The sequence below is a fragment of the Melanerpes formicivorus genome, unplaced genomic scaffold (genome assembly GCF_026170545.1).
Source record: "Melanerpes formicivorus ecotype bairdi unplaced genomic scaffold, bMelFor1.0.p_v2 SCAF_3, whole genome shotgun sequence".
Taxonomy (NCBI): domain Eukaryota; kingdom Metazoa; phylum Chordata; class Aves; order Piciformes; family Picidae; genus Melanerpes; species Melanerpes formicivorus.
In genome coordinates, this window is record NW_027142355.1 from 114,749 (window position 1) to 142,138 (window position 27,390).

A 27,390-nucleotide genomic window follows, 5' to 3' on the forward strand; every position below is an offset into this window, starting at 1 on the left:
TTGAAACCCTGTCCTCACTAGCACTTAGAACCCTGAAGAATTAAAGGTAGTGATGTGGAAGATGGGAAGTCTCTCTAACAAAGACTGATGTGCTTCAAATGCCAGGAAGTGGGAGTAGTGTTCACATGTAAGTAAATGACAACATGGACCTGGATTTGGTTGGTTGGGTTGGGACTTTTTCAGAGGTTTTCTTAGCTGCATGTTGGTGAAAGACTTGCACCAAGCTCCTACCCATTCTGTGCTTTCCAGTTAGTGAAGCCGCCACAAAAAGCCTCCAAAGCTTTACTTCAGCTCTGAGACAGAAAGGACTTCTGCTTGGAAGTCTCAGGCTGTGCTACAGCATCTGGGGGTTTTTCCTGCAGGCTCAGGATGCACATCACAGGATCACAGAATGTTAGGGACCTCCAAAGCTCATCCAGTCCAACCCCCTGCCAGAGCAGGAGCACCTAGAGCAGATCACACAGGAACACATCCAGGCAGGGCTTGAATAGCTCCAGAGAGGGAGGACTCCACAACCCCCCTGGGCAGCCTGCTCCAGGGCTCTGGCACCCTCAAAGGGAAAAATTTTTTCCTCATATTTATGTGAAATTTCCTCTGCCTCAGCTTCCACCACTGCTCCTTTCCACCCATTGCTCATGGTGAGAGCCTCCTTCTGCTCTCAGAGGAGCCCAGCGCAAGGGAGTCCCATAGCAAAAGAGATCTTCCCAGGGAGGGCACAGGAAAGAAGCCCCAGAAGGAGGAGGCTGAAAGCTGGTACTGAAACAGGGAGGGAGCAGAAGGGGAGTAACAGGGAGCTCTGTGAGGCTGCAGGGCAGGATGTGTGGGGAAGAGAGGAGCTCCAGGGATCCTAGCAGCACCTCACCCTCCTGTCCATCCTTCTTTTGCTGTGTTTTCCCCAGTGATATTTTCCTGCAAAATTTGGGGATGTTCCTTAGAGTTACAGGAAACCCCAGACCCTGGTGCCCATTCCCAGGAGAGCACTTTCACTGGCAGAACAGAGGCTTGAGGTTTATTAGCTGCACCTTCAGGGCCTGGGGAGGGAGCTCTTGCCGGTGGAGGTCAGACTGTGGGGAGAAGGGAGTGGCTTTTTGCTCACAGCACTTTTGCAGTCCACTGCTGTTCTTTCCTCTGGGCCTCTTGCTGGAAACTGATGTCAGAAAGATGCTGCAGCAGCTGCTGCTGGTGAGGAGTAATGATCCCACCTGGTAAGGAGTAATGATCCCACCTGGAGCACCCTTTGTACACATGCCACTGTCTCGGGATGCTAAGAGTACAAACTGATTATGCAGTGCAAAAGTGCTTAGCCACCTTCCACTTATTTCCTCTGCAGGATACAGTCCCCAGGTAGAGCTCTGCTACTCCTCCCAAACAGTTTTACACAGTGCAGTGTTCAGTGAGCAAGGTTTGAAATGCATTACTGGGCACCTTTAACCCTGGCTGTGTTTGCAGGTGGTTTGGCTGTGGTGCTTGGGGCCGTGGTTTAGGGGTGAGCCTTGCAGAGCAGGGTTCTGGGTTGGCCTTGGTGAGCCTGAGGCTCTTTTCCAACTTGAATGTTTCTGTGATTCTGTGACCTTGTTTAATGGAAGTGCACTGTGTCCAAACTGATTTGGAAGAGCCAGGGCTGATTTGGTGGCATGTTGGAAAACTCTAGGGTGCTTGGAGGGGAGAAGTGAGGTGGAACTGAAAGGCAGTGTGGCCAGCTGTGGGCCTGGCTGAGGGCACATTGTCAAAGCACAGGTACTAGGGAGTTAGTTGTCAGCCTGGAGAAGAGTTGGCCTGAGAGAGAAGCTCCCCTAATGGGAACTAACCTTCTTCCCCCTCCCTCTCCAGCTTTGATCTCAATGTTACTTGGTGCTGAAGCATTTTTTCTGAGCTGGAAATTCGTTGCCAAATGACAGGCTCCCAGGACAGGGCATTTCAGCTGAGTGAGACTGATGTTCTTGTCACTTTTGCTGCCACCTCCAGCGCAGGCAGGCAGCCTTGCCAATTTCCTCAAGCAGCTGCTGGCGCCTGCCACCCACTGGGACTCTGGGAGGCTCCACCAGCAGCCTGGCTCCAGCACAGAGACCACACAGATTCCAGCATCTCCAGCCTGGGGCAGGAGTTCCAGCAGTCAGTATGACTGATCTCAGAGGGCTGTCTTGGATTAGCCAAAAGCTTGAGATGCACTGACTGGCAGAAGTTGGGTTGCAGAGGGAGACATAGCAGAGCCAGCAGGGCCAGGGAGGTGATTCTCCCCCACTGCTCCACTCTGCTGAGACCACAGCTGGAGCTCTGTGTCCAGTTCTGGAGCCTCTCTTCCAGGAAGGATCTGGAGGTGCTGGAAGGTGTCCAGAGAAGGGCCACAAGGATGAGCAGAGGGCTGGAGCTGCTCTGCTCTGAGGACAGACTGAGGGAGCTGGGGCTGTTCAGTCTGGAGAGGAGAAGGCTCTGAGGAGACCTAATTGTGGCCTTGCAGGATCTGCAGGGGGCTCCAAGAAAGCTGGGGAGGGACTTTTGAGGGTGTCAGGGAGTGATAGGACTGAGGGGGATGGAGCAAAACTAGAAGTGGGTAGACTGAGATTGGATGTGAGGAAGAAGTTGTTCCCCACGAGGGTGGTGAGAGACTGGCACAGGTTGCTCAGGGAGGTGGTGGAAGCCTCATCCCTGGAGGTGTTTGCAGCCAGGCTGGATGTGGCTGTGAGCAACCTGCTGTAGTGTGAGGCGTCCCTGGCCATGGCAGGGGGGTTGGAACTGGCTGATCCTTGAGGTGTCTTCCAAGCCTGACAGTTCAGTGATTCAATGTTCAAACAATCCTGAAGCCCCTCTCAAGATTTCCTACAATCTAAGTGCTCCCATTGCTTCTTTGCTGACCCTTCAGGTAGGCTCTCTAGTTTCATTTAGCATCCAGCCTGCATGGAAGCAGGAAAGCTCTCAGAACCAGGTCCACTCTGTAATCATGGAGGAAGAGCACTCAGCTCTTAACAGTCTGACTAACACTGAGGCAGTTCCTATGGATTTCATACGAAGGGGTAGTAGAAGACTTCCATAAAGAAACCCCTAAACCATCCCAAAGTGTGCTTTCCCTGGATGAATTCAGGCACAGAAACTGCCTGCCTGTGGTCTGCAGGAGTCTAAACCCAAGAGGTGTGGACCTGGGTGAAGTCACAAAGATGATCAGAGAGTTGGAGCACCTCTGCTATGGGGACAGGCTGAGAGAGTTGGAGTTGTTCAGCCTGGAGAAGAGAAGGCTCCAGGGAGACCTTAGAGCAGCGTTTCAGTATCTGAAGGGTGCTACACAGGAGAGTTGGGGAGGGATTTTTACAAGGGCTTGTGGTGCTAGGATGAGAGGCAATGGTTTGAAAGTGGAGCAGGGGAGACTTAGGTTGGACATCAGGAGGAAGTTCTGCACTGTGAGGGTGGTGGAACACTGGAACAAGTTGCCCAAAGATGTGGTTGAGGCCCCATCCCTGGAGACATTCAAGATCAGACTTGATGTAGCCCTGGGCAGCCTGGTCTAGTTGGAGGGATCCCTGCTGACTGCAGGGGGGCTGGACAGGATGACCTCTGAAGGGTCCCTTCTGACCTGATGTGACCTGTGACTCTGTGAGTGCTGTGCCCAGTCTCAGCCACCATGACAGAGAGACACTTCTGCCAGTCCTGCTGCCAGGCACAGAGTAATTCCTTGCTGGATGAGGTTTGTTGAGCCCCAGGTGGGGAGAAGGTAGCCCCACTGCAGATGCTTTACAGTGAGGTGGGGTTTAAAAATGTTTCCCTTCAGGAGCCTGTGCTTGAGCTGTGCATCTCTGGTGATGCAGTGGGTTTGTCCTGCATGGCTTTGTGCAGTGGTTAATAACATGGCAGGTTGGGAAGGGAAAAAAGGTGGTTGAAAGATTAAAACTGTGGCAGAAGGATGATTGGTTTCTGCTTGCTGTTTGCTTGCTGGATTTTATTTAAGTTAGAAGAGGGCAGAAAAGTTCAATTAAACCAAAGCCCCAATGTGTTGTTCTCAATGCTGAGCAAATACAAACCTCCTTGTTTGCAGTGGGAATGGCCTTTAATGAAGGCAAGCCTTGAAGTGATAGTGTGTGTGGAGGAGACTGGGGCTGGAGCTCTTTCTCTGAAGGGAATTGGGAATTAATATATGTGCCTCTCATTTCCTTCTGTTGGTGGTAAGAAGCACATCCCTAGCTGCCATCCACGGCGTTTAATATCCTAGAATGATTCCCCCTTAAGATGCAGTGGCAGGGGGGGAGAAGAAATAGATGTAGATAGTTTGTCAAGAATTAAAGAGCATTTTGATCAGCACAAGGCCTCTGAAATGCAATGGATTCAAGAGAGATAAGCTCAGATCTGATGTCTACCAAGTCTCTGCTGCTTTTGCTGTACCCTCTGGCTGTGGATTCAGAGGCAGAAAGTGCAGTGTCTGCCTTATGTATGGAGCCGGCACGTTACAGGAGTGCCAAAACACACTGTCTCTGCTGGTGGCTGGCAGCAGGCCCCCAGGGAAAGGCTAAAAGAAACCAGGCTACCCCCAAGGGAGCCTTGCCAGCACCCAGCACCAGCTGCCCAGCTCCCCTGGGCCTCTGGTTCCATGACAGAGAGCACCTCTCCAGCCTGGGGAGCTGCTCTGCCAGTGCAGACTTGCCTCTGGCTCTGCTGCTCCTCATCAGCATCTCTGTCCTCTGCTGATGCAAGCACCCTACCCAGGAGCATTTTGTGCCACAGAAACATGCCACTATGCTTTCCCCTTGAAAGGCAGCACCGAGGGAGGACGGAGAGTCTGAGTCCCTTTTGGGCTTGAACTCTACCCATTCTTTTACAAAAGGGGTTGCCACCTTCCACTGTGCCAAATGCCTGTTGCTAGACAGCACACAGGCACAAACCCATTTAATAGATTCCACAGCACTGAGGGGGAAGCCATTGGTTAACTTCAACTGCTTTGCCTTGTCTTGCCTCGCCTCGCCCCACTTTGCCTCACCTCGCCTCGCCTTGCCTCGCCTTGCCTCGCCTCGCCTCGCCTCACTTTGCCTCGCCTATCTTTGCCTCGCCTCGCCTCACTTTGCCTCGCCTCTCTTTGCCTCGCCTTGCCTCGCCTCGCCTCGCTTTGCCTTGTCTTGCCTCGCCTCGCCCCGCTTTGCCTCGCCTCGCCCCGCTTTGCCTCGCCTCGCCCCGCTTTGCCTCGCCTCGCCCCGCTTTGCCTCACTTTGCCTCGCCTCGCCTCGCTTTGCCTTGTCTTGCCTCGCCTCGCCCCGCTTTGCCTCACCTCGCCCCGCTTTGCCTCGCCTCGCCTCACCTCGCTTTGCCTTGCCTTGCCCCGCTTTGCCTCGCCTCGCCTCGCCTCGCTTTGCCTTGTCTTGCCTCGCCTCGCCCCACTTTGCCTTGCCTCACCCCGCTTTGCCTCGCCTCGCCTCACCTCGCTTTGCCTTGCCTCGCCCCGCTTTGCCTCGCCTCGCCTCGCCTCGCTTTGCCTTGTCTTGCCTCACCTCACCCCGCCTTGCCTCGCCTTGCCTCGCCTTGCCTCGCCTTGCCTCGCCCCGCCTTGCCCCGCTTTGCCTCGCCTTGCATCGCCTCGCCTCACCTCGCCTTGCCTTGCCCCGCCTCGCCTCGCCTTGCCTTGCCTCGATTTGCCTTGCCTTGCCCCGCTTTGCCTCGCCTTGCATCGCCTCGCCTCACCTCGCTTTGCCTCACCTCGCCCCGCTTTGCCTCACCTCGCCCCCCTTTGCCTCACCTCGCCCCCTTTGCCTCACCTCGCCCCCCTTTGCCTCGCCTCGCCCCCCTTTGCCTCGCCTTGCCCCCTTTGCCTCACCTCGCCCCCTTTGCCTCGCCTCGCCCCGCTTTGCCTCGCCTCGCCTCGCTTCCTTTGCCTCGCCTCTCTTCCTTTGCCTCGCCTCGCCTCGCTTTGCCTCGCCTCGCTTTGCCTCGCTTTGCCTCGCCTTGCCTCGCCTCGCCTCGCCTCACCTTGCCTCGCCTCGCCTTGCCTCGCCTCGCCTCGCCTCACCTTGCCTCGCCTCGCCTCACCTCGCCTCGCCTTGCCTCGCCTCGCCTCGCCTCGCCTTGCCTCGCCTTGCCTTGCCTCGATTTGCCTCGCCTCGCTTTGCCTCGCCTCGCTTTGCCTTGCCTCGCCTCGCCTCGCTTTGCCTTGTCTTGCCTCGCCTCGCCCCGCTTTGCCTCGCCTCGCCCCGCTTTGCCTCGCCTCGCCTCACCTCGCTTTGCCTTGCCTTGCCCCGCTTTGCCTCGCCTCGCCTCGCCTCGCTTTGCCTTGTCTTGCCTTGCCTCGCCCCACTTTGCCTTGCCTCACCCCGCTTTGCCTCGCCTCGCCCCGCTTTGCCTCGCCTCGCTTTGCCTTGTCTTGCCTCGCCTCGCCCCGCTTTGCCTCACCTCGCCCCGCTTTGCCTCGCCTCGCCTCACCTCGCTTTGCCTTGCCTTGCCCCGCTTTGCCTCGCCTCGCCTCGCCTCGCTTTGCCTTGTCTTGCCTCGCCTCGCCCCACTTTGCCTTGCCTCACCCCGCTTTGCCTCGCCTCACCCCGCTTTGCCTCGCCTCGCCTCACCTCGCTTTGCCTTGCCTCGCCCCGCTTTGCCTCGCCTCGCCTCGCCTCGCTTTGCCTTGTCTTGCCTCACCTCACCCCGCCTTGCCTCGCCTTGCCTCGCCTTGCCTCGCCTTGCCTCGCCTTGCCTCGCCCCGCCTTGCCCCGCTTTGCCTCGCCTTGCATCGCCTCGCCTCACCTCGCCTTGCCTTGCCCCGCCTCGCCTCGCCTTGCCTTGCCTCGATTTGCCTTGCTTTGCCTCGCCTTGCATCGCCTCGCCTCACCTCGCTTTGCCTCACCTCGCCCCGCTTTGCCTCACCTCGCCCCCCTTTGCCTCACCTCGCCCCCTTTGCCTCACCTCGCCCCCCTTTGCCTCGCCTCGCCCCCCTTTGCCTCGCCTTGCCCCCTTTGCCTCACCTCGCCCCCTTTGCCTCGCCTCGCCTCGCTTCCTTTGCCTCGCCTCTCTTCCTTTGCCTCGCCTCGCCTCGCTTTGCCTCGCCTCGCTTTGCCTCGCTTTGCCTCGCCTCGCCTCGCCTCGCCTCGCCTCGCCTCGCCTCGCCTCACCTCGCCTCGCCTCGCCTTGCCTCGCCTCGCCTCGCCTCACCTTGCCTCGCCTCGCCTCACCTCGCCTCGCCTCGCCTCGCCTCGCCTCGCCTCGCCTTGCCTTGCCTTGCCTCGCTTTGCCTCGCCTCGCTTTGCCTTGCCTCGCCTCGCCTCGCTTTGCCTTGTCTTGCCTCGCCTCGCCCCGCTTTGCCTCGCCTCGCCCCGCTTTGCCTCGCCTCGCCCCGCTTTGCCTCGCTTTGCCTCGCCTCGCCTTGCCTCGCCTCGCCTCACCTTGCCTCGCCTCGCCTTGCCTCGCCTTGCCTCGCCTTGCCTTGCCTCGCCTTGCCTCACCTTGCATCGCTTCGCCTCGCCTCGCTTTGCCTCGCCTCGCCCCGCCTCGCCTCGCCCCGCCTCGCCTCGCCCCGCCTCGCCTTGCCTCACCTCGCCTCGCCTTGCCTAGCCTTGCCTCGCTTTGCCTTGCTTTGCCTCGCTTAGCCTCGCTTAGCCTTGCTTTGCCTTGCCTTGCTTTGTCTTGCCTTGCTTTGTCTTGCCTTGCTTTGTCTTGCCTTGCTTTGTCTTGCCTTGCTTTGTCTTGCCTTGCTTAGCCTTGCTTAGCCTTGCCTCGCCTCGCCTTGCCTCGCCTTGCTTTGCCTTGCCTCTTTTTGCCTCACCTCACCTCACCTCGCCTCGCTTTGCCTTGCCTCGCCTTGCCTCGCCTCGCCTCGCCTCGCCTCTCTTTGCCTTGCCGCGCCTCGCCTTGCTTTTCTCCTGGAGGAGTACCCAGTATCTGAAGAGAGCCTACAAGAAAGCCGGGGAGGGACTTTTGAGGGAGTCAGGGAGTGATAGGACTGGGGGGAATGGAGCAAAACTAGAAAGATTAAGATTGGATATTAAGGAGAAGTTGTTCCCCATGAGGGTGGTGAGAGACTGGCACAGGTTGCCCAGGGAGGTCGTGGAAGCCTCATCCCTGGAGGTGTTTGCAGCCAGGCTGGCTGTGGCTGTGAGCAACGTGCTGTAGTGTGAGGTGTCCCTGCCCATGGCAGGGGGGTTGAAGCTGGCTGAGCCTTGAGGTCCCTTCCAACCCTGACAATTCTATGATTGTAAGTATTACAAAGCCTGAAGTGTCATCAGTAAAAGCTAGGGGAATGCTCTCAGTTCTCACTTTGCAATTTGCCAGATGAATCCATTTCCCACTGTTGCTGGTAGTGTCTTTCATTATGCCTTTAATGCCATGGTATGGACATATTTTTGGCCTGGAAAAGCAATTTTGAGGAGCTGAAATGTTTTGATAGAGGTTTTGTAAATTGTTTTCATTCATTTTGTCCACAAACTTTGGCAGAAGAAACTGGATAATTAAAACCCCCAAAACATTAATGAAGAGCTTTCTGGATTGTGACATTTGTCACAGAATGTTAGAGGCTGGAAGGGACCTCCAGAGAACATCCAGTCCAACCCCCTGCTAGAGCAGCATCACCCAGGGTAGGCCACACAGGAATGCATCCAGGTGGGGTTGGAAAGGCTCCAGAGAAGGAGACTCCACAACCTCTCTGGGCAGCCTGCTCCAGGGCTCCAACACCCTCACACCAAAGAAGTTTCTCCTCATGCTGAAGTGAAACCTTCTCTGGTCAAGTTTGTCTCCATTGCTCCTTGGCTTATTGCTGTGCACCACCTACAAGAGCTTGGCCCCCTCCACTTGACCCCCAGCCCTCAGCTCTTGAGAGACATTGATCAGATCCCTCTCAGCCTTCTCCTCTCCAGACTCAACAGCCCCAGGGCTCTCAGTCTCTCTTCCCAGGGGAGATGCTCAAGTCCCCTAAGCATCCTCCTGGCTCTCCCTTGGCCTCTCTCCAGCAGGTCTCTGTCTCTCTTGAGCTGGGGAGCCCAGAAGTGGAGCCAGGATTGCAGGAGTGGTCTCTATAGCCTCCAAATTTTATTTATTTATTTATTTTCCTTCTGCCTCTCCTTTACCTTTGATGCCCTTCATTGTTCCCACCTGTGGGGCAGCTGGCTGCAATGTGTTGTCTATTCTACCCCCAGGGCTCAGCTAGCCACTATTGTATTTTCCTCCCCTCTGATCACTGGAAAAGAGCATTTTGACATCGTACTTTATAACTGATGCTGTAAAATCCCCACCTGATCCCATTTTATTACATCCCCACTTGTTGAATTCAGAGTGACTTAATGCAGGGACTGCAGCATCTGTTTGGAAATGGTTAGGGATTAGCCAGAAAATTTTGTAGTGATTAGCAGGAGCAGCTGTCAGGGTGTGGGGTTTGTTGGGGTTATTTTTTGTGTGGCAGTAGTGAGAGCTTCCAGATAGATAGACTCATGCCTGGTGAATCTGGACCTTTCCTAAACCTGGGCTCCAATCTGTTAATGACACTCATTTGCTTGAGTGCAGCTCTGGTTTTAGTAGTAGATGCAGTGTGTCAGCGGCAAGTTCACAAATGACACCAAGTTGGGTGGCAGTGTTGATCTGCACCAGGGCAGGGAGGCTCTGCAGAGGACTTGGGCAGGTTGGATCCATGGCCAACGTTACCAGGAGGAGCTTCAGCAAGGCCAAGTGCCAGGTCCTGCCCTTGGAGCACAACAACCCCAAGCAAGGCTCCAGGCTTGGGGCAGTGTGGCTGGAAAGCTGCTGGTAGAAAAGGGACCTGGGGGTGCTGATGGACAAGCATCTGAAGAGGAGCCAGCAGTGTGCCCAGGGGGCCAAGAGAGCCAAAGGCATCCTGTTTGGGATCAGCAATGCTGTGTCCAGCAGGAGCAGGGAGGGGATTGTCCCCTGGCACTCAGCTCTGGGCAGGCCACACCTCCAGTGCTGTGTCCAGTTTTGGGCACCTCAGGACAAGAGAGATGTGGAGGTGGTGGAGCCAGGGCAGAGGAGGGCAAGGAAGCTGGGAAGGGCCTGGAGAAGAAATCTGATGAAGAGCAACTGAAGGAGCTGGGGATGGTTAGTGTGAAAGAGAGGAGGCTGAGGGGAGACCTCCTGGCTCTCCACAGCTCCCTGCGAGGAGGTTGTGGAGAGGTTGGTGCTGGTCTCTGCTCCCAGGTCATTAGTGACAGAAGAAGAGGCAATGGCCTCAAGCTGCCCCTGGGGAGGTTCAGACTGGACATTAGGAAAGCTTTTTTTCAGGCAAGAGTGGTGAGGGCTTGGAATGTGCTGGGCAGGGAGGTGGTGGAGTCCCCAAGGCTGGCTGTGTTTGCAGGTGGTTTGTCTGTGGTGCTTGGGGCTGTGGTTTAGGGGTGAGCCTTGCAGAGCAGGGTTCTGGGTTGGCCTTGGTGATCCTGAGGCTCTTGTTCAGGCTGAATGTTTCTGTGGTTCTGTGATTTTTGTTCATATTGGTTTTCTTTTGCAAACTCCTCAAACTCCCCTGAGTGAGAGCTCTGTGTTCTCAATTCACTTATGTAAGTCACCCAGTTGCTGCGTCCAGCTCCATTAACATCTGAATTTGCTTCCATGTCAAAAACAAGAATAAAAGGAGTATTGGTTCCATCCCAGGGGTCACAGCAGACTAAGGAAATAAAGGTCATGGCATGTCTTGAATTCAGAATGTGCAGATGTTCTAGGAAGATAAACCCTGAAATCCAGGAGGGACAGGGAGAGGATATTTGCAGCTCTGCTGTGTGTATGGCAATGGTAGCAGCTGATTTACTGCTGAAAGTCTGTGGGAGCCTTTTGCTTTGCCCTTTCTTTTTTGCCTTTCTTTTATCTTTGAACAAAACACTCTCATAAAAATAGGCAAACAAGCAACAAAAAATCCCCCCCACCAAAAAAACTCCCCACCAAAATGGACCAATGAATAACAACACACACTCAATCACTCTTAAATATGAGACTGGGGGAATGGATGCTGGCTTCTGAGGAGCTGGCCAGCAAATATATAGACCCTCAGTGGCAAATCTGGCTTCTCAGAACATTAGTTCCTATATCACAGATGAAAATAAGGATATAAACAACCAAACCAGGGAAGAGCAACAATACATACACCCCGGAGGCACCCATGTAATCTGCATCAGCTGTCTGTGAGTTGTCTGTGTTCAGGGGATGCAGCTTTGCATGAGGGAGATAAAATAGAGTTATCTGCAATCTATCAGCTCCAGCCTCATATTTCCTTTCTTTGGGGTTTATTCTGATTTGATTCCATAGCAGCTAGGCTTTTCCCTGGGAAATTCACCACCCTCTGCTCAGACACAGGGATGAGGAACAGATCAGAAGCACAACTCTTGGCACAATTTTTTGCCCTGGTTGTAATTTTGTCCTGTTTCACGTTTTCAGTCTGCTGCTCCTCCTGCTGTGACTCCTGGTTTGAGCTTGGGCTGAGCAGCTTCAGAGTTCAGCACGGTTGAGACACGGTGAGTACAGAGCTAGTACAACACTCCCTCCTCTGTTAGGTGGTGGCAGGCACCTTGGTGAGGAGCACAAAGACTTTGTGACTTTGCCTAAACTGAGCCAGAATCACAGAACATTAGACGTTGGAAGAGACCCCCAGAGCTCCTCCAGTCCAAGCCCCTGCCAGAGCAGCAGCACCCAGGGGAGTCCACACAGGAATGCATCCAGGTGGGGTTGGAAAGGCTCCAGAGAAGGAGACTCCACAACCTCTCTGGGCAGCCTGCTCCAGGGCTCTGTCACCTTCACTGCAAAGAAGTTTCTCCTCATGCTGAAGTGAAACCTTCTCTGTTCAAGCTTGACCCTGCTGTTTCATGTGTGATAACTTTGAAAGGGTTTGAAGGGTTGAAGTTCAAAGGAGTTTTATGAAGGAATTATGGCAGGGGGGGCTGGAACTGGATGATCCTTGAGGTCCCTCCCAACCCTCACAATTCTCAGATTTGTCTTTTAAAGCCATTTGTGGCCCTTACAAGCATAGTATCTGTGTTTGTGTTCATTATTGTCTAACCTCAGGAGTGTGGCTGTTGTGGCTCCTGCACTTATCCAAGTGCCCTGTTTCCATATGGGCAGCTTTTGATTTCCTTTGGCTTTGGCAGAAGCAGCCCCTCTGTGCACTGCTGCCTTTGCAGATGACACCAAGCTGGGGTAGGAGTTGATCTGTAGAGGGTAGGAGAGCTCTGCAGAGAGACCTTGCCAGGCTGGGCAGATGGGCAGAGTCCAAGGGCAGGAGATTGAACACATCCAAGTGCCAGGTGCTGCACTTGGTCACAACAACCCCAGGCAGTGCTACAGGCTGGGGTCAGAGTGGCTGAGAGCAGCCAGGCAGAGAGGGACCTGGGGGTACTGGTTGATGGTAGGCTGAACATGAGCCTACAGTGTGCCCAGGCAGCCAAGAGGGCCAATGGCATCCTGACCTGCATCAGGAACAGTGTGGCCAGCAGGAACAGGGAAGTCATTGTGCCCTGTGCTCAGCACTGGTTAGGCCACACCTTGAGTCCTGTGTCCAGTTCTGGGCTCCTCAGTTCAGGAAAGATGTTGAGATGCTGGAAGGTATCCAGAGAAGGGCAACAAAGCTGGGGAGGGGTCGGGAGCACAGCCCTATGAGGAGAGGCTGAGGGAGCTGGGGTTGCTTAGCCTGGAGAAGAGGAGACTCAGGGGAGACCTTCTTGCTCTCTCCAACTACCTGAAGGGAGGTTGTAGCCAGGTGGGGGTTGGTCTCTTCTCCCAGGCAACCAGCAGCAGAACAAGAGGACACAGTCTCAAGCTGTGCCAGGGGAGGTTTAGGCTGGAGGTGAGGAGAAAGTTCTTCCCAGAAAGAATAATTGGCCATTGGAATGTGCTGCCCAGGGAGGTGGTGGAGTCGCCATCCCTGGAGGTGTCCAAGAAAGGCTTGGATGTGGCACTTGGAGCCATGGTTTAGTTGTCAGGAGGTGTTAGGTATTAGGTCATAGGTTGGACTTGCTGATCTCTGAGGTCTTTTCCAACCTGGTGGATTCTATGATCCTATGATTTTTGGTAGGGCTGTGGATAGAGAGCTGAGTCACCTAGGACCTCATCTGGGGTCTAATTGCTGTAGACAAGCAATGCACACTGCCTTATTTGAGAATTAAGGCTGCCCAAGGACAGAAACCACAAACTCTGAAGCGCACTCAGGGCTGTTGCGAGAGGCAGCTCCCAGCATTAGCCAAGTACTGCTTGCTGCAGCTCAGTTAAACCATCACACCACTGACCTTTAGTGCAGCAATGCTCTGTCACCCTGTGCAGTCAAGAAAGGAAAATGATGGGATGAAGAGTTTTAGAGCTTTAGAGTATTTGATTAGACACAGATGGATTGAAATTGAAGAGCATGAATTGTACCATAAAAGAAGTAAAAAAGCCCACCAAACCAAGCTGACAAACTCTGCATATCCCACTTAACCTGAAGGTCACCCTTCTAATGTGGTCTCATTAAAATGCATCATGGCTGCTGGAGCAGGGGATGGTGCCCTGCTAGCTGAAACCACAGCCAGACTCACAGCTGCTCACTCTCTGGTTCTTGTTTATGTTAACAATACACTGAAGGACTGAAGTGGTGCCATGGTCTGCTTGATTAGTTAGGGTTGGGTGATCCATTGGACTTAGAAGCACAGAGTTGGCAGGGTTGGAAGGGACCTCAAGGATCAGCCAGCTCCAAACCCCCTGCCATGGCCAGGGACACCTCACACTGCAGCAGGTTGCTCACAGCCACATCCAGCCTGGCTGCAAACACCTCCAGGCATGAGGCTTCCACCACCTCCCTGGGCAACCTGTGCCAGGCTCTCACCACCCTCATGGGGAACAACTTCTTCCTAATATCCAACCTCAATCTACCCACTTCTAGTTTTCCTCCATTCCCCCCAGTCCTATCACTCCCTGACTCCCTCAAAAGTCCCTCCCCAGCTTTCTTGGAGACCCCTTCAGATCCTTGGAGCCTTGATGATCTTGGAGCTCTCTTCCAACCTGGTTGATTCTGTGATTCTGTGACTCTGGTCTTCAGATCTCAGTGTGGAGTGTTCTGGTCAGTACTCACAGAGAGCTGAAGCTCAGATGGAGTTCCTGATCCCTGAGGTCTCATGTGATGCAACAGGAACAGAATCTACACTGAACCTCTCTGGTAAAACATGACAGATGAGACTGCCATGCTCTTGCCAGCATAAGGGCAGACTATGAGCATGGCTGGAGCTTAGTGTGCGCATGTGTTTGAAGATGAGTTTATGAGAGGATTATCCAATGTACTTATGAAAATCTCTATGTTGAAGCAGCCTTCTGGTTCTTGTGTCACAGGAACAGGTGAGTTTGGAGAATAAATCTGATAAGGAACAACTGAGGGAGCTGGGGCTGTTGAATTTGGAGAGGAGGAGGCTGAGGGGAGACCTCCTGGCTCTCTACAGCTCCCTGCAAGGAGGTTGTGGAGAGGTTGCTGCTGGTCTCTGCTCCCAGGTCATTAGTGACAGAAGAAGAGGGAATGGCCTCAAGCTGCCCCTGGGGAGGTTCAGACTGGACATTAGGAAAGCTTTTTTTCAGGGCAAGAGTGGTCAGGCATTGGAATGTGCTGGGCAGGGAGGTGGTGGAGTCCCCAAGGCTGGCTGTGTTTGCAGGTGGTTTGGCTGTGGTGCTTGGGGCTGTGGTTTAGGGGTGAGCCTTGTAGAGCAGGGTTCTGGGTTGGCCTTGGTGAGCCTGAGGCTCTTTTCCAAGCTGAATGTCTCTGTGATTGTGTGAAATCAAAGCACCAATATCATTTATCAGCATGGGTTGGATGCCCATACAAGCAAGTCAGTCAGTTGCCACCTCTAGAACGTCTGAAGATTGTCTGAGTGGTTTCAGTGTTCTTAGAGCTATCCTCAGGATGTGTCTAAATGGTGGATTCAGAAACTGACAGACTTTGTAATGTGTGTGCAGAAGAATTTCCTCAGTGTGTGGTGTGACCTCATTGCCCTCTACAACTACCTGAAAGGTGGTTGTAGCCAGGAAGGGGTTGGCCTCTTCTCCCAGGCAACCAGCACCAGAACAAGAGGACACAGTCTCAGGCTGCACCAGGGGAAGTTTAGACTCGAGGTGAGGAGGAAGTTCTTCACTGAGAGAGTCATCTGTCATTGGAATGTGCTGCCCAGGGAGGTGGTTGAGTCATCGACCCTGGAGGCGTTCAAGAGGAGATTGGACGTGGCACTTGGTGCCATGGTCTAGTCATGGGGTCTGTGTTGATAGGTTGGACTCGATGATCCTCGAGGTCCTTTCCAACCTAAGTGATACTGTGATACTGTGATACTGTGTTTCCTACTCATTTGTAGAGCCTGCTCTGTGTCCTTCTTGGGGAGCAGAGAGGTTTAAACTGAGAGTATAGAATTAGAGCCCAGTTTGGGTTGGAAGGGACCTGAAAGATCATCCAGCTCTGGACCCCACAACACAAGAAGGACATGAAACTGTTAGAGCAGGTCTACTGAAGGGCCACAAAGATGATCTGGGTGCTGGAGCATCCCTCTTAGAGAGACAAGCTGAGAGAATTGGGGTTAATCAGCCTGGGAAATAGAAGGCTGCAGGGAGATCTTGCAGAGTCTTTCCAGCATTTTAAGGGCCCCCAGGAGAGATGGAGAGCGACTTTCTACACAGGCACAGAGCAATAGGACAAGAGGTAGTGGCTTCAGGCTGGAAGAAGCTTGGTTTAGCTTAGACATTAGGAAGAAACTCTTCCACAGGAGGGTGGTGAAGCACTGGAACAGGTTGCCCAGAGAAGCTGTGGAGGCTCCAGGCCTGGATATGTTCAAAGCCAGGTTGGATGGTAGCTACAATTTTAGTGCTAATGTAGAACTTACCTGTTCTGTTGTCTACTAAAGTCTGTATTCCTCATTAGATTTTCTAGTTAATTAGTGACCTGCTAGTTCTCCTGGTCCATTTCAGCAGAGAGATTAATGATGTCTTGTTGTTGATGCCTTAAATGTGTCTCAGGCTATATCAAAGTACAGTTTGCTTTCCATTTCCTGTGGAACTTCAATGGTAGCACTCCCCAGGTTGTCACAGGCTTGATCACCATGTTGGAGGGAAAAAAAAACCCAAACCCCAAACCAGAGAGGGGTAAGACTGGGGGGATGGAGCAAAACTAGAAGTGGGGAGATTCAGATTGGATGTTAGGAAGAAGTTGTTCCCCATGAGGGTGGTGAGAGACCGGCACAGGTTGCCCAGGGAGGTGGTGGAAGCCTCATGCCTGGAGGTGTTTGCAGCCAGGCTGGATGTGGCTGTGAGCAACCTGCTGTAGTGTGAGGTGTCCCTGCCCATGGCAGGGGGGTTGGAACTGACTGATCCTTGAGGTCCCTTCCAACCCTGAAAACTCTGTGACTCTATGATTCAGTTATGTTCCCACAGACAGTGTAGGACCATTCCAGGAAGGGGGTCAGCTGCATCTGCTCTCTACCAACTCTTTATCTGGGATCAAGCTTAGCACAGCTACCACAGGATGAATAAATTGCTCCTGGTCACCTACCAGTGGAAATTTCTTTTCACAGCCTCACTTTAAACAGAAAGCCCTAAAATGTTAAATTGATGTTCCAGCTGAGAAAAATAACAGTGACTTTCAGCAGAGAATTTGATTTTTTTGGTGCTCTTCTGGTTTAATAGCTTCAGGCAGCTGCAAAGAGATCCTGAATGCACAAGCAGCCTCTGCTCAGCCCAGCACCAGTTTCACATCTGCCTGGCAAATGCAACTCTTAAGAAGGGTACCTGCACCACAGCAACGCACAGAAACCACCACCACCACCTTACAGGGTGCCCTAACCCCCCTTCATGGGGAGTGCTTTCAAGCTCAGGGCAATACCCAGGTTTGAAACCTGTCCACATGGATGAATGCCTCCTTTAGAGCAGAGTAGAGCAGAGTAGAATAGACCAGACCAGGTTGGAAGAGACCTTTGAGATCATTGTGTCCAACCTATCTTGTTCTGGTGCTGCTTGCCTGGGAGAAGAGACCAACCTCTGCCTGTCTACAACCTCCCTTCAGGGAGTTGTAGAGAGCAAGAAGGTCTCCCCTGAGTCTCCTCTTCTCCAGGCTAAGCAACCCCAGCTCCCTCAGTCTCTCCTCACAGGGCTGTGTTCCAAACCCCTCACCAACTTTGTTGCCCTTCTCTGGATGTGTTCCAGCAAGTCAACCTCCTTCCTAAACTGAGGGGCCCAGATCCGGACACAGGACTCGAGGTGTGGCCTAACCAGTGCAGTGTCCAGGGGCAGAATGACCTCCCTGCTCCTGCTGGCCACACTGATCCTGATGCAGGCCAGGATGCCATTGGCCCTCCTGGCTGCCTGGGCACACTGCAGGCTCATGTTCAGCCTACTATCAACCAGCACCCCCAGGTCCCTCTCTGCCTGGCTGCTCTCAGCCACTCTGACCCCAGCCTGTAGCACTGCATGGGTTTGTTGTGGCCAATGTGCAGCACCTGGCACTTGGATGTGTTCAATCTCCTGCCCTTGGACTCTGCCCATCTGCCCAGCCTGTCGAGGTCCCTCCAACTAGGAAGGGACCACAAAGCTCTCCTGTTGTAAAAGCTTGATCCCTCCCCCCCCCCCCCCCCCCCCCCCCATTTCGTGGGACTGGAAAAACAAAGCCAGGTTTGCCCTTAGCCTTGTGGCAGAACTGACAAATCATTAATTGCATCGATTCTCACAGCAGTGGAGTTTAGCAAGCTGAAGCCTTTTGTGTTAGCAGGAAAGGTTCTGTGCTGTGGCATGGAAAGCCCTTTCCTTAACCCCCTGGTTATCATGGTTTGATCTCCTTTGAAAACAAAACCGTAACCAGCAGTGCTTTATACCTTGCAGAGCACAAAGGGTGGTAGATTATGAAGCCTTCTGCTTGCTCTTGGGCATTGAATTCAATATTTACACCTCTGTGTGTGTGTTTGTGCGCTTCCTCATTGCTCTCTACATCTACCTGAAAGGTGGTTGTAGCTAGGTGGGGGTTGGTCTCTTCTCCCAGGCAACCAGCACCAGAACAAGAGGACACAGTCTCAAGCTGCACCAGGGGAAGTTTAGGCTGGAGGTGAGGAGAAAGTTCTTCACTGAGCGAGTCATTGGTCATTGGAATGTGCTGCCCAGGGAGGTGGTGGAGTCTCCATCCCTGGAGGTGTTCAAGAGGGGATTGGATGTGGCATTTGGTGCCATTGTCTAGTCATGAGGTATGTGCTGACAGGTTGGACTCCATGATCCTTGGGGTCTCTTCCAACCTTACTGATACTGTGAAGAGAAGCATAGCCAGCAGGTGAGGGGGGTGATTCTCCCCCTCTAATCTGCTCTGCTGAGACCACAGCTGGAGCTCTGGGGCCAGTTCTGGAGCCTCTCTTCCAGGAAGGATCTGGAGGTGCTGGAAGGTGTCCAGAGAAGGGCCATGAGGAGGAGCAGAGGGCTGGAGCTGCTCTGCTCTGAGGACAGACTGAGGGAGTTGGGGTTGTGCAGTCTGGAGAGGAGAAGGCTCTGAGGAGACCTAATTGTGGCCTTCCAGTATCTGAAGGGGGCTCCAAGAAAGCTGGGGAGGGACTTTTGAGGGTGTCAGGGAGTGATAGGACTGGGGGGAATGGGAAAAAACTAGAAGTGAGTTGATTCAGATTGGATGTGAGGAAGAAGTTGTTCCCCATGGGGGTGGTGAGAGACTGGCAGAGGTTGCCCAGGGAGGTGGTGGAAGCCTCCTGCCTGGAGGTGTTTGCAGCCAGGCTGGATGTGGCTGTGAGCAACTTGCTGTAGTGTGAGGTGTCCCTGCCCATGGCAGGGGGCTTGGGACTGGCTGATCCTTGAGATCCCTTCCAACCCTGCCAGTGCTTTGACTCTGTGATTCCACAGGAGCTCAGCCTCTGCACACCTCGGGAGGGTTAAGGGAGGCTCTGATTAAAGCTCCATTTACTGATGCTCTTCACCAATCTATATCCAAGTGCTACTTTGCTAATTAATGACTGCTCATGAAATGCCATGTGTCAGCAATGAATCACTTATTTTTGTTGCACTTCAGTAGTGTATGGCTAATGAGCAAGGACAACTCATATAATTAAAGCCGAAAATAGCTTCACCAGTAGGACAAAATCAAGTGTTTGCATCTTGCTGTAGTAAGTGCACCACACTGTGTCACTTTCCTCTCTTTGCCTTTGCTGGTTTTACAAGGAAAAAGAACAGCTGGAGCTTTGGGATAATATGAGGCCATAAATACTTTTTTTTTTCCAGCTGTTGTATTATGAAGAATCAAATGTGGCCTGGTGGCCAAGAGAGCCAATGGGATCCTGGGGTGCAGCAAGAAAAGTGTGGCCAGCAGGGCAAGGGAGGTTCTGCTCCCCCTCTGCTCTGCCCTGCTCAGACCACTCCTGCAATCCTGGGTCCAGTTCTGGGCTCCCCAGTTCAAGAGAGACAGAGACCTGCTGGAGAGAGACCAAGGGAGAGCCAGGAGGATGCTTAGGGGACTTGAGCCTCTCCCCTGGGAAGAGAGACTGAGAGCCCTGGGGCTGTTGAGTCTGGAGAAGAGAAGGCTGAGAGGGATCTGATCAATGTCTCTCAATAGCTGAGGGCTGGGGGTCAAGTGGAGGGGGCCAAGCTCTTGTGGGTGGTGCACAGCAATAAGCCAAGGAGCAATGGAGACAAACTTGACCAGAGAAGGTTTCAGCTCAGCATGAGGAGAAACTTCTTTGGTGTGAGGGTGTTGGAGCCCTGGAGCAGGCTGCCCAGAGAGGTTGTGGAAACTCAGATTCCTGTGAAGGAACACAAAGCTTGACCAACATTTGTGACCTCTCCTGTTGGAGAAAGCAAGAATTTCAGGAGAAGAGCACTTTGCCTTGGAACAGGCTCTGAGTATTGTCTCACTGTGAGCAGACTCAGTCTTGCTGCTCACCAGGAAGAACAGCAACAGCTCTCCCATTATTGCTGGTATCAACACTTGTCCTTCTTATTGTCTGCAGCAAGCACTGGGCAGATCCTTTCTGTTGGCCTCACCTGGGGCTTTAAACAAATTCCCTGAACTGAGTATCTGTTCTGAAATGACTTCTACAGGTTCTCAGGAAGCTTTGTGGCTGCCAGGCAAAAGGCCTCACTCTGGTGTTTAAAGCCCAGTGGCAGTGCCAGCTCTGTGTTTTCCCAGGCTCAGCTCAGGTTGGCTAGGAAGGACCTGCATCTCCTGAGTCTTGAAATCGCCACAGTCCTCCCCACCTGGCTCTGCTTGAAGCTGTGAGGACCCCTGTGCTGCCCAGGTCTTGTCCCTTTCATGATAGGGTGTCGGGGAGTGATGGGGCTGGGGGGAATGGAGCCAAACTAGAAGTGTGTAGATTCAGATTGGATGCTAGGAAGAAGTTGTTCCCCATGAGGGTGGTGAGAGACTGGCAGAGGTTGCCCAGGGAGGTGGTGGAAGCCTCATGCCTGGAGGTTTTGAAGGCCAGGTTCGATGTGGCTGTGAGTGAGGGTTGGTCTCTTCTCCCAGGCACCCAGCAGCAGAACAAGAGGACACAGTCTCAAGCTGTGCCAGGGCAGGTCTAGGCTGGAGGTGAGGAGAAAGTTCTTCCCAGAAAGAGAGATTGGCCATTGGGATGTGCTGCCCAGGGAGGTGGTGGAGTCCCCATCCCTGGAGGGGTTCAAGAGGGGACTGGACGTGACACTTGGAGCCATGGTTTAGTTGTCAGATGATGTTGGGTGATAGGTTGGACTGGATGATCTCTGAGGTCTTTTCCAACCTGGTTGAGTCTGTGATTCTATTCTATGATTCTGTGTGAGCAACCTGCTGCAGTGTGAGGTGTCCCTGCCCATGGCAGGGGGGTTGGAGCTGGTTGATCCTTGAGGTCCCTTCCAACCCTGACATTTCTGTGACTCTATGATCCCCTATGTGATCTTCAGTGACATCCTGCCACCAGAAAGTTCCCCAGTGATGAGGTAGGGACCAATCCTGGGCAACATCTGCTCTTCTTCCATATTGATTTAGCCCTTTGGACACTGTTTGGCTGCATCAGCAGCACTGCAGACAAGCCTCCCCTGCCAGGGCAGTGAGAGGGTGAGAGAAGACCTTGCATGGGACGAATTCAGGTGGTTTTGGTCTCTTGATGTCCCTTTTGGTCAGGGCTCTGTTTGACTGCAGAGCAGAGGCAGGGAGAAGAGTCTGAGCCTGTCAGAGCATCTGCAAAATGGGCACTTCATGTTTTTACAAACGATGCAGTGCTGTGGAACAGAAGCCTAATATATGCCATTAACATTAGTGCCATTGAGCAGGCTCTAAATTGCAGATGGGGGGGGAGGGGGATCGATAGGAAAATGTAAACAAGAGCAAATGAAACTGGCAGTAAGCTCCCTGCATCAGAAGGGTAATCTGCAATCAACTAGAAAGGCTAAGCTGAAACAATGGGAGGGATGAGGCATCTCTCCTGCTTTAAAGCTGAGACTGATGTTCTGCCTCTTAACCCCCCAAGCTGTGACAAAAGCTTAATGGTGTGAAGCAGAGACATGGTGTCAGGCTTCACTCGCTGGTCCTGGCTCTGGATGATTTGTCAGCTGCAGTTGTTCTGTGTGCTATTAATTAAGGACAGAAGTTAATTTAGTAAAGTTAGCTTGGCTGTGCTGCATCTGCTTGTGAGCTTAGTTGAACTTGAGAAGGACTTCATCATAACTCCCAGGGAGGGGGTGGAAGCCTCATCCCTGGAGGTGTTTGCAGCCAGGCTGGAGGTGGTTGTGAGCAACCTGCTGTAGTGTGAGGTGTCCCTGCCCATGGCAGGGGGGTTGGGACTGGCTGATCCTTGAGGTCCCTTCCAGCCCTGACCATTCTGTGATTCTGTAACTGCTGTACATGCAGGTTCCAGATGTAATGCTTTGCATTTTCACACTGATAAATGAGAAAAGGAAGCCTTGCTTCTCTGCTGCAGGTGCCCCAGCACTTGCTATCAATCCAGGAGGTGATCTGCTGGAGAGCAGCCCTGTGGAGAAGGACCTGGGAGTGCTGGTGGACAGCAAGTTCTGCATGGGACAGCAATGTGCCCTGGGGGGACAAGAAGCACAGAATCAACCAGGTAGGAAGAGACCTCCAAGATCATCCAGTCCAACCTGGAAGGCCAATGGGGTCCTGGGGAGCATTAAGAGGAGTGTGTCCAGCAGAGTCAGGGAGGTTCTCCTGCCCCTCTACTCTGCCCTGCTGAGACCTCACCTGGAATATTGCATCCAGCTCTGGGCTCCCCAGGTCAGGAGGGACAGGGATCTCATAGTTTCATAGTTTCATAGTTTCATTCAGGGTTGGAAGGGACCACAAGGATCATCTAGTTCCAACCCCCCTGCCATGGGCAGGGACACCCCACACTACATCAGCCTGGCCAGAGCCTCATCCAGCCTGCTCTTAAACACCCCCAGGGACAGGGCCTCGACCACCTCCCTGGACAACCCATTCCAGGGTTTCACCACTCTCATGGTGAAGAACCTCCTCCTCACATCCAGCCTGAATCTCCCCACCTCCAGCTTCATTCCATTCCCCCTAGTCCTATCACTACCTGAGATCCTGAGAAGTCCTTCCCCAGCCTTCCTGTAGGCCCCCTTCAGATACTGGATCTGCTGGAGGGAGGGCTACAAGGATGCTGAAGGGACTGCAGCACTGCCTGGGGAGGAGAGGCTGAGAGCCCTGGGGCTGTTCAGTCTGGAGAGGAGAAGACTGAGAGGGATCTGATCAATGTCTATCAGTAGCTGAGGGCTGGGTGTCAGGAAGGAAGGGACAGGGACAGGCTCTGCTCACTTGTGCCCTGGGATAGGACAAGGGGCAATGACTATAAACTCCAGCACAGGAGGTTCCACCTCAACACGAGGAGGAACTTCTCCAATGTGAGGCTCCCAGAGCCCTGAAGCAAGCTACCCAGAGAGGTTGTGGAGTCTCCTTCTGTGGAGCCTTTGCAGCCCTGTCTGGATGTGTTCCTGTGTGACCTGTGCTGGATTCCGTGGTCCTGCTCTGGCAGGGGGGTTGGACTCAATCTCCAGAGGTCCCTTCCAAGCCCTAACATCCTCTGATCTGTCATTCTGTGATCCTGAGCCTATAAAAGCTGATTCCTGTTTAACGAATAACCTGCATGTACTAGAAAGTAGCCATGAGGGTGGCTGGAACCAGGATGGTATTAGCAAGGAATTCTGTCATGTTCTCCCCTCCTGACAGTGCACATGTGGCTTTGCTTTATGCTTTGGGGGACAATGAGCTATTGACCCCCAAATGATGGCAGAGTGGTGTTCAGTGCTGAGAAGGCCCTGCTGGGAGTGCCCTCTGGGAGACAGCGCTCAAGCAGCACAGATATCCCTTGGAAATAGAGCTGGCTACCAGCCAGGCTCTGCCTGTGGCTCTGACTGCTTTGGAACTGTCAGGAACATCAGCCAAAATGGGAGGCGAGTGAGACAGAGATCTTGCTGAGCTGTGCTGATCACAAACTTGTGCCTAAATGTGAGCTACCAGTAGCCACCAGCACAGCCTTCAGTGCTGAGTGGGGGATGCTGCGCTTTACACCACTGTTCTGGTGACACATCCCTGCTCTGCTGGCAACTCAGATGGACACAGACCTCTGGAAAGGAGCTGGTTTAATCCCAGCTCTGCTGAGAATGGCTGCCTGCTCCTCCTGCTGCATCAGAGGAATGCTGGCTACAGAAATGCTGAAGGGAGTGGAAGATCTTCCCCATGAGGAGAGCCTGAGGGAGCTGAGGGCTCTGGAGCTTGGAGAGGAGGAGCCTGAGAGGTGTCCTCATTGTTGCTGATGAAGCTGTGCAGGGTGAGTGCCCAGAGGCTGGAGCCAGGCTCTGCTGGGGGATGCCCAATGCCAGCACAAGGGGCAGTGGTGGAAGCTGAGGCAGAGGAAGTGCCATGGAAACAGGAGGGAAATGTTTTCCCTGTGAGGGTGCCAGAGCCCTGGAGCAGGCTGCCCAGGGGGGTTGTGGAGTCTCCCTCTCTGGAGCTATTCAAGCCCTGCCTGGATGTGTTGCTGTGTGATCTGCTCTAGGTGCTCCTGCTCTGGCAGGGGGTTGGACTGGCTGAGCTTTGGAGGTGCCTCCCAGCCCCTAGCACTCTGTAATTCTGTTTCTTTTCTTTTTCCTTCTACCTACAGAGTATTAGAGTATCCCTTCATTTTCATTTTCTTCTCCTTAATGATAGGTAGAGAGAATGAAAGACAACCCCCCCAGTGGCAGCCCTGGCATGCCTGGGTGATTGGATGCCTTAGGCTTCAGACTTTGCTGGAACACAGGACACAAAGCTGATGACTGATGTGGCTTTTTTCTCCAGTCAGGTAACAATAAGGTAAATGTTTCCTTCCTTCTTGTACAGTGCTGAGAAATTGAAGGTAAGGTGTGTTTGGGACCAGGCAGGACTCAAATGCAGAATGCAGATGGTTTTGTCCCTCCAGGTGTCTGAAAGCCCCATGGAGCCCACTTGTCACAGAGTTCCTGTGTGGGTAGGAGATGTGCAGCTTGGATGAGCTGAGAAGGGGAGAGATGGTGGGGGTCAGATACCACGAGTAGCTTCCAGTCCCTTTGCCTGGGCTGTAATCATCTAATCTTGGGCTCCCCAGTTCAGGAGGGACAGGGATCTGCTAGAGGGAGACCAAGGGAGGGCTATGAGGATGCTGAAGGGACTGCAGCACTGCCTGGGGAGGAGAGGCTGAGAGCCCTGGGGCTGTTCAGTCTGGAGAGGAGAAGGCTGAGAGGGATCTGATCAATGTGTATCAATAGCTGAGGGCTGGGGGTCAGGAAGGAAGGGACAGGGACAGACTCTGCTCACTTGTGCCCTGGGATAGGACAAGGGGCAATGGATGTAAGCTGCAGCACAGGAGGTTCCACCTCAACACAAGGAGGAACCTCTTCACTGTGAGGGTCCCAGAGCCCTGGAGCAGGCTGCCCAGAGAGGTTGTGGAGTCTCCTTCTGTGGAGCCTTTCCATCCCTGTCTGGATGTGTTCCTGTGTGACCTGTGCTGGATTCTATGGTCCTGCTCTGGCAGGGGGGTTGGACTTGATGATGTCCTTGGGTCCCTTCCAACCCCTATCATCCTGGGATCCTGTGATACACCTTGTATCTGCCCTTTTGCTGTGAGGATCTCGAGAGTTCTGCTGCAACCCTGCTCCAGCCCAGCAGTGCTGTGCCAAGGAGGAAGATTCTTTCATTCAGGATGGAGATGTAATTCCATGCTGGACAGCTCTTTGCCAGCTCCTTGTGCTGAGCTTCTGAGGGGACAGCCTGCAGCAGGTGCTTAAGGTGCTTTAACTAACCACTCTGCTCTTGAGATAATCCCAAACATTGAAGCAATCCTTCAGCTCCTGGTTCACCTCCTTCAGAAGTGTGGGTCCCCAGGAGCAGCACAGGGTAGGTTGTACATGGTGCTGTCTTCACATGCTGATTTTAACAGCTCACTGAGAAACACATTCAATTACAGTTTGCCTTGGGAAGGCTTTCCTCAGAGCTCCCTGCACTCTCCCAAGCTCCATTTGCAGGCCAGTGCCTGCCAGGCTTTGATGTGTGCTGGAGGAGGTCCAGCTCATGGGCAAGTCACCAGCTCCAGCTCCTGCTGGAGGGGCCAAGCAGTGCATAGGCAATGAATGTAAGGAGCACCCAGAGGCTTCAGGAAAAGTATCCCACCCAGAGAGGAAATTGCAATGCCTAGCAGAGTTTCCCACCACCAGAATCCTTGCTTTTATGAGAGTCAGAGTTTTGGCCACTTCAAATGAGAATACAGGATGGGATTGAAATTAGTGTTGGTGGAACTGTTCTCATGAATATTTTATTATGGCTTCTTGCACTGAAGTTGTCTCTGTCTCATTGTGCCTTGTTGCAGCCCTCCCTGGCCATTGTGACACCCTGGCTGTTCAGTTCAGAAATCAACCAAGTGGTTTTCAGTGTCTGAACACAGGGACAGAAGGGCTGGATGAAGACAAGAGTGTCTGACTGTTGGGATATAGGACACTTGGGGTGCAGCAAGCAAAGTGTGGCCAGCAGGGCTGGGGAGGTTCTGCTCCCCCTCTGCTCTGCCCTGCTCAGACCACTCCTGCAATCCTGGGTCCAGTTCTGGGCTCCCCAGCTCAAGAGAGACAAAGACCTGCTGGAGAGAGGCCAAGGGAGAGCCAGGAGGATGCTTAGGGGACTTGAGCATCTCCCCTGGGAAGAGAGACTGAGAGCCCTGGGGCTGTTGAGTCTGGAGAAGAGAAGGCTGAGAGGGATCTGATCAATGTCTATCAATAGCTGAGGGCTGGGGGTCAAGTGGAGGGGGCCAAGCTCTTTTGGGTGGTGCACAGCAGTAAGCCAAGGAGCAATGGAGCCAAACTTGACCAGAGAAGGTTTCAGCTCAGCATGAGGAGGAACTTCTTTGGTGTGAGGGTGTTGGAGCCCTGGAGCAGGCTGCCCAGAGAGGTTGTGGAGTCTCCTTCTCTGGAGCCTTTCCAACCCCAGCTGGATGCATTCCTGTGTGGACTCCCCTGGGTGCTGCTGCTCTGACAGGGGGCTTAGCCTGGATGATCTCTGGAGGTCCCTTCCCACCTCTAACATTCTGTGATTCTGGTAGCACTGATCATTGTCTTGGTGGGTGACTGAGCCTGACCAAACCACTCACACAATCTGTCTTTCCATTTCCAGGCCAAGAACATGCCCTGCTTTCCTGAGAGGGAGCCTGAGATGGGAACTACCTATCAGCAAGCCCACTCAATGATGCTCATTTCTGAGGTGCTGCTGAAATGCAGGAGCCTACCTGAAGATTAGAAAGATAATGTCAAAGGAATTGAAAAGGTAGAAGCAGGAGGAGGGCTATGCTTCCCTGGGATGGAGGGCAGCGTGCCCTGTGGCCTTTGGCTGCAATCACAATTAGCAGCACTCAGGGCTGTGTGCTTGGCTGTGAGTCTGGGGGGTGTGTGGGGTGTGTGAGATGGGAACAGTGGCTCTGCAAATTAATTTCCATGTGATGATCTGATTGCTCCACCTGGTACAGCCCTGTCCACATCCTGTATTCCCAGCCAGGGTTGCCAATTAGTGCACAGCATGTCAGTGAAGAATGAAGCTGGGGAAGCACACTGCCTGATGTACAGGCTGGGTTGCTGATGCCCAGGGACTGGTTTTGGGTGATTTTTAATTACTATTTTTTTTCCTTGATGCTGGTTTAAATATTCTGTTATTAAATTGATGAACTAATTAAAGGCTGCTATAAACATGTCAGAGAGTATTGCACATCAATTTGCTGCTGCTGAGTGGGGCTCTCATTTGCTTCCCAGTGCGGTAAGCACTGCTGAAATGAACTTGGTGCTGGTCTTGAGCAAGACTGCCAGAGAACAGCACAGAAAGAAGGGCTGGAAATGCCCTGTGTGACCACATGCCAGGGAACAACAGAGACAGCACAAGCAGCTCGTGCTGCTTTCATCTGGGTGTGCTGATGGACAAGCAGCTGAAGAGAAGCCAGCAGTGTGCCCAGGGAGCCAAGAAAGCCAAAGGCCTCCTGGCTGGGATCAGCAATGCTG

General features: G+C 53.3%; 1 long non-coding RNA gene across 1 annotated transcript; it reads left to right on the forward strand.

The window, feature by feature from the left end:
• Window positions 1-81: 81 nt before the first annotated feature.
• Window positions 82-24,073, forward strand: LOC137454188 (uncharacterized). Its single transcript, XR_010990554.1, has 3 exons — window positions 82-127; window positions 11,326-11,402; window positions 24,053-24,073. It is a non-coding gene; the product is annotated as an uncharacterized lncRNA (long non-coding RNA).
• The last annotated feature ends 3,317 nt before the right edge of the window (window positions 24,074-27,390 follow it).